General features: G+C 40.8%; 1 long non-coding RNA gene across 1 annotated transcript; it reads left to right on the top strand.

Annotated features, from left to right (window-relative positions):
* LOC106506735 lies at positions 2,940–8,402 on the top strand. The gene is made up of 3 exons (XR_002345016.1): positions 2,940–3,161; positions 3,293–3,382; positions 8,316–8,402. It is a non-coding gene; the product is annotated as an uncharacterized LOC106506735 (long non-coding RNA).

Here is an 8,711-nt window from a genome sequence, read left to right as displayed (position 1 = left end):
CCCCAAGCCACAGGTACAGAGCTGAACTAACAGGATTCATATGTCAAGGGTCTGTGCCCCCATGTATACACAGGATTTCAGCCTCCCCCCAGGTATTTCTGGGCATCTCTAGGGGACCACACCTGTACTCACACCTAGTTCTGACAGTCAGTGGTCCATTCTAGCCTCCTCACAGTATTTGCCACTGAATAGTGCTTCCTGCATGGCCCTGCCCCTGTGAGAGCTCTGTAGAGCCAGTTCCCACCCCATGGTGCTATTTCCTGGTGCTCCAAAAGCCAGCAGCCTGAAGGTGCTAACATGACAGCAGGCTCCTCTGGATCTTGGCTGCAATGGGGACTTCTGCGTTCCCTGTAGGAAGGTAGAAGGCTCTGGTACCTGTTGGTCTGTCACCCGAGCCCTGAAGCCTCTCTATGGAGCACAGAGAAGGAACTGCAGCATCCCCCCAGCCAAGGTCTTGATGCCCCTTACCTGGGTGTGCTCTGAGTGCTCCCTTCCTCTCTCACCTATGCCCTCCTGAAAATGAGCACATTTATAGCCCTTATGATGGTCGTGGTTTTATGGGTATATATTTATCCCCATACCCATTGGGTTGTAAACATTAAATATGTACAGCTTTTTAGTTATTTATTTATTTTTTGGCTGTTCCTGCAGCATGTGGAAGTTTCTGGCCCAGGGATTGAACCCACACCAGCAGCGACCTATGACTGTACTGGATCCCTAACCTGATGCACCACAAGGGAGTTCCAAATATGTACAACTTTTTACATGTCAATCATACTTCAATAAAGTGATTTTAAAAATATTAGCCAATCAACTCACTGATAGGCAGGACCCTCTACTTTTGATATGAACATTGATATGATTTTGTATGAATGATGATGTTAACATATTATTTAAAGTCACAAATGTAGCCAATAGAAGAAACAAAAGTAGTGTCTGGAGGATATTAAAAGTCTGGAGGATATTAAAAGTCTGGAGGATAAAGGGGAGGGAAAGAAATATTCTATTTCCTCTTTCTCCCCATACTCCATTCTGATCTCTCACATCAGGTGCTACTTCTCCTCCTCTGACCTCACTGGGCTCCTGTTCTCTTGTTTCCCCTCATCTCTCCTGTTGCTGTTAGAATCTTCAATTCCCAAGTGCCTGAGTGGGAGGTGGGGGATTTTGAATCTTGAATTCAGACAAACTACCCAGTATGTATAAGGTCAAAATAAAGATCTTTCCAGAAAAGCAAAGACATCCTTGCTTGAAGTTTTTTAAAGATGTGTGTTAGAAAGAATGAGAAAGAAAACTAAGAAAAAGGCAACATGGGATACAGGAAAATGAGGCTCCAACCCAAGAGTACAGTAAAAGGGAGATCTCCAATGCTAGTCTTGAGGATGTACTGATTAGAGAAGCAGCCTTGCTAGCTTGACTGAGGGATGAACTTGAGGAAAATGTGAAAGCACATTATTCTTTTGTCAATAAGGAAAAAAGGCAAAGGCTATTAGAAATTCCAGGGAAAACAAAAGTCTTGCCCAGACATGACAAAAATAATAAAGAGGTATGCTTTTAAGCAATTGATAATGGGTAAGAAAGAGTCCTTTTGGCTTGATACTAAAACTGTTTCTCCATACACAGCCCAGAAGACCTGTTAAGAAGAAAATACAATCTGAGTATGCTATTTGGTTCAGCAGTGAGCAGTATTTACTCACAGTATAAATGCTGTGTATTCACTTTCATCTTTTAAAAGTAGTCAATAGAGAGCACATACATGCCTGGCACCAGAGCATAAAGAAATATTTACAGCTTTGTTAATGCAAAGATTATACTTATAATTGTAGTTTATTCTATGAAAAAAGGGACTAAAATATTGACTACGTTTTTTTGTTTTGTTTTGTTTTTGTTTTTGTTTTGTTTGTTTGTTTTTGGTTTTTTTAGGGCCACACTCATGGCATATGGAGGTTCCCAGGCAAGGGGCCAAAGCAGAGCTGTGTCTGCTGGCCTATGCCACAGCCACAGCAAAATGTTGACTAAGGTTGATGGAGAATGAAATAGTGATGTAAATGTGTTACTTAAAATTACAAAGGTGGCCAACAGAAAAACTGATAGGAATGTAATTATTAAAGATCAGGAGGATACAGGGGAGAGAAGGTGAAGGGTAATATAAAAGAGCTAAATCATCTCTTTAAGAGTAAATTGGTGGAGTTCCCGTCGTGGCTCAGTGGAAATGAATCTGACTAGTATCCATGAGGATGTATGTTCGATCCCTGGCCCTACTCAGTGGGTTAAAGATCCGGCATTTATGTGAGTGGTTGTGTAGATCCTGTGTTGCTGAGGCTGTGGTGTAAGCCGGCAACTGCAGCTCCGATTTGACCCCTAACCTGGGAACATCCATATGCCTTGGATGCTGCCCTAAAAAGACAAAAAAAAAAAAAAAAAAAAAGAGTAAATTGATATAATTTAGAGTTGATAGATCAAGAAACAAAAATTAATGCTTATTACCCAGGAATACAGATGTCAGAGTGCTTGCTTCTGGGGCATGGCATAGGGGGGTAGGCTGGGAAGGGTGCAGGGAAAAACTATTGCTTTAAAGCTCTTCTCCATGCTTTTAAAACCATACTTATTCTTATTTTAATTAGATATAAAATTATAATTAAACCAGGTCCCATTTTGTGTATTTTTGCCTACTCAAGATGGGGAGTACTCAGCAACCATCAGGGATTAATTTTTTCCTTTGCATTTACCACACACTACATGTTCATTTTCCTTTTTTGTACCCCCATTGTCCTTGGAATAAAGTAGCTGAGGTACTGACTTCTGGCACTAAATGTCATTTCTTAGAAAAAAAACATGACTGTTTCCAAGCTGGGATTCTATGATAAATTAGGTCAGAATCCTATTTATTTGCCAGGTCTAGTACAGCTGGAATTGGATAAGAGGGCCAGGAAACATCATTCCAAATGCCCACATGCCTTTGTTTTCTTTTCTTGGGTGATGACACTGACAACATTCTGTTTTTACAGGTGGCCTCCTTGCTGAAATGTAGAGAGAAAACTGTAAACAGCAATTTGCGTCCTGTTTACCCATGTTTTTCTGTGCTGTAGTTCCCTGGCAGCTCTGCCAGACATGGAGGGGAATATAGGCAGTAGCAGAGAAGGGTTCCCTCTCACTACTCCGAGGTAAGGCCGGCTTGGAAGGGCTGAGTTAAGCCTCTCACACTGGCCAGTGAGTGCTGGTCTTGGCTCAGGTGCTCAGAAAACATTAAGGCCATTAAGAAGATGTACTGCTGTTGTACCCCCTCTTTCTCCAGATCCCAGTGTGGCAACAATCCAGTAACAGCACCAGCAGAATGCAGAAAGGGCAGCACTGTACCTCCTCCATGAATGGCCTGAGACCATTGGTGAGCTGCACCATGTTAACTACCTATAACCTAGTGTCTTGGTTTCTCTGAATGTCAGGGTACAGGTATAACAGAGCACATGAGACAGAGCAGAATGACCCAATGAGCCCAAAACATATGAGATAGGATCTTGAATTAGAAGAATAAAGGAAAAAAAAAAACCTGTCTAAAACTGATTCTCACAGTGCCTCCTACAAAGTAGGTTCTCGTAACTGTAAGACAGTGTTATCATTTGTAGTGTTACTGCTACTACTGCTGCTGCTTTCCTCCTCCTATTATGAATCTGCTTTTTATAAAACAGCACAATGTTATAATGAAATGCATTTTAATGATAATATTAATCAGAATGCTTTTGACAGCAAGTGACAAAAGTTTTACCCACCTCAAAATGGCTTATGTCATAAAGAGATTTATTATCTCATATAAGAATTCTAGTGGTGAGACAGTTCAACACCTCAGCTATGCAGTAAAGAGTCTAGTTCCTTCCACCTCTTCTGACCTGCTTGGTTAACTGTGTTAATTCAGCACCTCAGCTATGCAGTAAAGAGCCTAGTTCCTTCCAACTTTTCTGACCTGCTTGGTTAACTATGTTAGTTTTTACTCTCAGGCTAACCCTATAATGGTGAGAGATGTCCAAGGCAACTTAAGCATCATGTTCTCACACATTCATATTTGATGCTAGAAGAGCAAACCCTATTTCCCTGTGTCCCTTTTGAAAAGCTGAAGAAAAACTTCCCAGAAACTTCTCTGCAGACTTCACCTTCTTCTCATTGGCCAAAATTGTAATACATGACCATTCCCAAACCAGTGACTGGCAAAAGAAAATATAATTCCCATAACTGCTCTGGGGGAAGGGAGCCTATACTTCCTAAAGCCTGTGTACTCCTGATACCTGAACAAAGTCAAGGTTTGGTTAACGTGACAGGAATTGGCCACTGGATACACAACCAGCAGTGTCAGCAACAATGATATTGCTGGAGCTGTTTCTCAACGTAAGCAAGCTGATTTCAGCCTGCCTGATCCTTCACAAGTCTTGAGAATGGTACTAGAGTCTTTTTTATCATTAGAGTCCCCCCAAAGTACTCAAAATAGAGTGAATTTGTAGTTGAATAAAGTGAATCAGTTATATATTTTCCCATGGTATGTCTTGTCTTCATTACTGAGATCTTACTGAGCTAATAAAAACAAGATCTCCAATGATTACTGGTCCCCCAGGGACTTTTTTTTTTAAATGTCCATACTGAGTTAAGAAAGCTTAAGAAAGCATGGAACTGTCTTTGTTAGTGTTGAACATTACTGTGAGAATAGAGGGTGGAGAGCTAAGAAAATTATGTAATCAGAAATGTCTTCTTTCCAGTCCTCAAATATTTATTATCAAAGTTTCAAATGCACGGGAGGTAGTAGGAAGAGAGACTACTTTGGGTGTTTTTTGGTATCAAAATACAAAAAAAAAAAAAAGAAAAATAGAAATGGCCATTAGACTAAAATGATTAAAACTAATTTTCATGGAAAAAAATGAAACAAATATAAGTCCCTAAATCAGAATGTTAAGATTTTGATATTAATATATTTCTCTTAAAATATATTAAAAAAAAAGGTGGTGTAGGGGGATATGTAGGGTGGGAAATCTGATTCTACTTTAAAAAAAAAAACCTTATACATTGAGTTAGGAAAGTTTAGTTTATACTGCAATAACAAATAATCCCCAAATCTTGCACATAACCCAACAAAATACTTTTTACTCAAGGAAAGTGTACTGCATGTCCAGGCAGTGTGCCAGGGCATCTGTCTTCCGTGTGTTAGCTCAACATTCCAGCTTGATTCAATCCATGACACTTCCTAATCAACACATATATTAACAATTGCTGTGATGGGAAAAAGTGGGCTGGAAAGCTAAGAATGAGTACTTACATGCCTTGACCCTGAATTGACATAGGAGACCTCTGCTCATTTTTTATTGGCCAAAGCTGGGCACATGACCACAGCTAATTTCAAGGACTGGGTACATGTGCTCCTTTCATGTGCCTGAAGGATGGAGCAGAATGGGCGACTAAAAACCAGAAATATTACCAATTTGCCTATTACATACTCTTTAATGGGAAATAAATTTGTTATGAGTCCAAAATACCATAAGGCTGTTGGAAACATGTAAATATGAGGCTACATTCATAGAATTAAAATCTCAGAATGATGCTAATAATGGTGTTACTGTCCTTCCTTGGACAGACTATTTGTTGAGTATTGTGCTCATTTGAGGGATTACACTTTAGGAGGTCCCCTCAAGGTGTTCAGGAGAAGAGCTAAATGCAGGATGATCAAGAACTCTATGTTTAGACTGGAGAAGTCATCTGAGGAAAAAAAAATAGCCATTCATCCTCAAATATGTGAACATTTGACCTGCTTTGAGAGGATGTCGGTGATAATTTACAGGAATAAAGATTTTGACTCAATTTAAAAGTCTTTTTCAGTCAAAACTCTATGGATTGGACCAAGGTGAGAAGAGTTCCTTCCCAATGGTTGACTATGAGCACGGCACAAAGTTTGGAGGAAAAGGAGAATTCAAGCATCATATGGCTCATTGACTAGATGACCCTTAAAGATGCCTCTAGCCCCAAATTTGATAATTGGATTGTTCCTAAGTTGCCCACAACTCCCATCAGGATGATTGCTCCCAGACCTCCAAAACCACTAGCACTTGCTTGAACTCCCTTGCAGGGTCCTGGAGCAATACATTGCTGGCATCTGGCTACACAAATAAGAAACTGATGACATATCCCAAAGGTGAAGAGAATGGGGTGAGGTTCTGAACCCTGGGATGCTGTACTTTATCCACAATTGTATTCACAAGGTTGCTCCAAGACATTCCAGAGCTAGCTGCGGAAATACACGAAAAGTCACACACCCTATTGTCTTCCTGTAATGAATCTGGGCTGAACTAATGCAAACCAAATTTGACTTACCACCTCCCCTCAAAAAAAAAAAAAAAAAAAAAAAAAAAAACCAAAGAAATTCTTGTCAGGCAGAGCCTTTTATGTCGTTTTATTCTTGAGTGAATTTTTACAGCTGAGTTGGAAAGTCCATCAAATAGGAATTAGAACTTCTTTGCCAACTGTGATGTACATCTCAGCCACCGTGTGTACATGGACTCTGCAGAGCTGCCCTCTTAGCCACCAGGGGTTAACTGCATTCTTCACTCTAACCATTTCTTTACATCCTCCTGACCACTCTCTCTCTCTCTCTCTCTCACACACACACACACACACACACACACACACACACATACACACGTATTTTTTCTTTTTTCAATTCATGAGTTGCACTTTCTTTGTTACTATGGCTGCAAATTGTTGATACTGGATTCATCATTGAGTTTTTATTCCTTTTTGTCATTTTTTCCCATGAACTAATAAACCGCGGTGGAGTTAACAGCATGAGTTGATGTGAACCTTACACAAAGCATTTTTATATTCCGTTGCCATTCCCTTCTCACCCTTAATCATTTAGAGTTGTTAACATAAGAAAATGAAAACGTTTGGCCTCCTCCCTTCCCCCTCCTCTTCCTTCTCATTTCCTAAGCTTCAGAGGGAAGAACTATCAGCCATTTCCCATCAGTACTGTTTGCAGAGTAACACATGTCCTCAATTATTGGGATCAGAATCTGAAGGCACCTTTTGGGCTGGTAATAGTTGGCTGCTTGGCCCTGCTCTCTGTTGAATATGCAACATGAATGCCACAGTGGGAATGGCTTGGCAGGGTAACATTTTCTCTCCTGTGATTCAGGCTGCTCTTGTTCTGGGCCATAGACCCTGTTCACAGTGGGTGTGAGACCAGTCCCAGATTGTGTGTGAGCCACCCCAAGAAGAATCCAAGCTCAGAGCTCATATCATAGAAAGAAGATCTCAAACTGAATCAAGAGGAGACATGCATGAAGAATAACCTTTTAGGTGGAAAAGGAGTAGGTTCTAGAGTAGAACCACCTGGGTTTGAAAATTGCATTTAACCACTTCCCAGTTGCATGAATTTTTGACAAACCATGTAACACTTTCCTCAGCCTCCCTTTTTTTTTCATCTGGGAAAAGAAAATTAAAAATTGTATACCCAGATTTGGCTCATCATGTTAGGAACCTGACATAGTGTCCGTAAGGATGCAAGTTGGATCCCTGGTCTCACTAAGTGGTTTAAGGATCCAACATTGCCATAAGCTGTAGTGTAGGTTGCAGATGTGGCTTGGATCTTGCATTGCTATGGCTGTGGCATAGGCTGGCAGCTGTGGCTCCAACTTGACCCTGAGCCTGGGAACTTCAATATGCCACAGTTGTGGCTGTAAAAAGAAAAAATAGTAGCCCCTACTTGTCATGGTGATCATTTTGAATGATTTGAAGATCACTATGTTGTGCACCTGAAACTAACATAATATCATATGCCAAATATACTTCAATAATAATAACAATAATAGTCCCTATCTCACAGAGTTATCATGAGGGTTAAATGAGGTCATCCATGAAAAGGATTTAGCATGCTGCACAACACTGAGTATGTGATCAATAAAAGTTAGCAGTTGTACTAATTAAGAACCTTTTGGTAGGAATGGATGAAAAAATAGCCCAAAACTTAAATACAGAAAGGCACTTACTGACTTGTGGAAGGCATAGATGTTCTAGGGGTTCAAATGGTGTCAATAAGACTCAGTCTCCCCCTCCCTCTCTTGATTCTGTTATTGGATAGCTAGCCTCTCAGAGGGCTCCCAGTGATCTCTGCCTTCTGGTAGTCCTCTTGTGTGGTCCCCTCCCACGCTGTACCAGAGTTGGTCAATGTGACCAATAGAATGTGGTAGAAGAGATAGCATGTTATTTCCAAGTTTAGGTTCTAAAAGACACTGTAGTTTCCCTCTTAGTATTTCTGTCTCTGTCTCTCTCTGTCTCCCTTTCTCTAGTGATTCACTCTGGGGAAAGCCATTTGCCATGCTGTGGACGGCACCATGGAGAGGCCCGGATGGTAATGAATTGAAGTCTCCTGACAAAAGCCATATGTGTGTGCCATTTTGGAAGTGGTCCTCCAGTCTTAGTCAAGCCTTTGGACTACAGCCCCTGATGACAATTTGATTGCAATCTCCTGAAAGATCCTGAGCCGGAGCTAAGCCACTCCTGGATGCCTGACCCTCAAAAATGGTGTGAGATAATCTGTGTTGTGTTAAGCTGCTGTTCTGAGGTAATTTTTTATGCAGCAATGGATACCTAATGCAACTGAGGTTGGATACAAAATACTCTGATACTTTCACTCTTAGGTAGATCTCTCTGGTGCAGCTCTAATACCATCCTCCCAGCTTGTA

Source organism: Sus scrofa, chromosome 1 (genome assembly GCF_000003025.6).
Source record: "Sus scrofa isolate TJ Tabasco breed Duroc chromosome 1, Sscrofa11.1, whole genome shotgun sequence".
Classification (NCBI taxonomy): domain Eukaryota; kingdom Metazoa; phylum Chordata; class Mammalia; order Artiodactyla; family Suidae; genus Sus; species Sus scrofa.
This window is presented reverse-complemented; position numbering and strand designations above follow the sequence as displayed.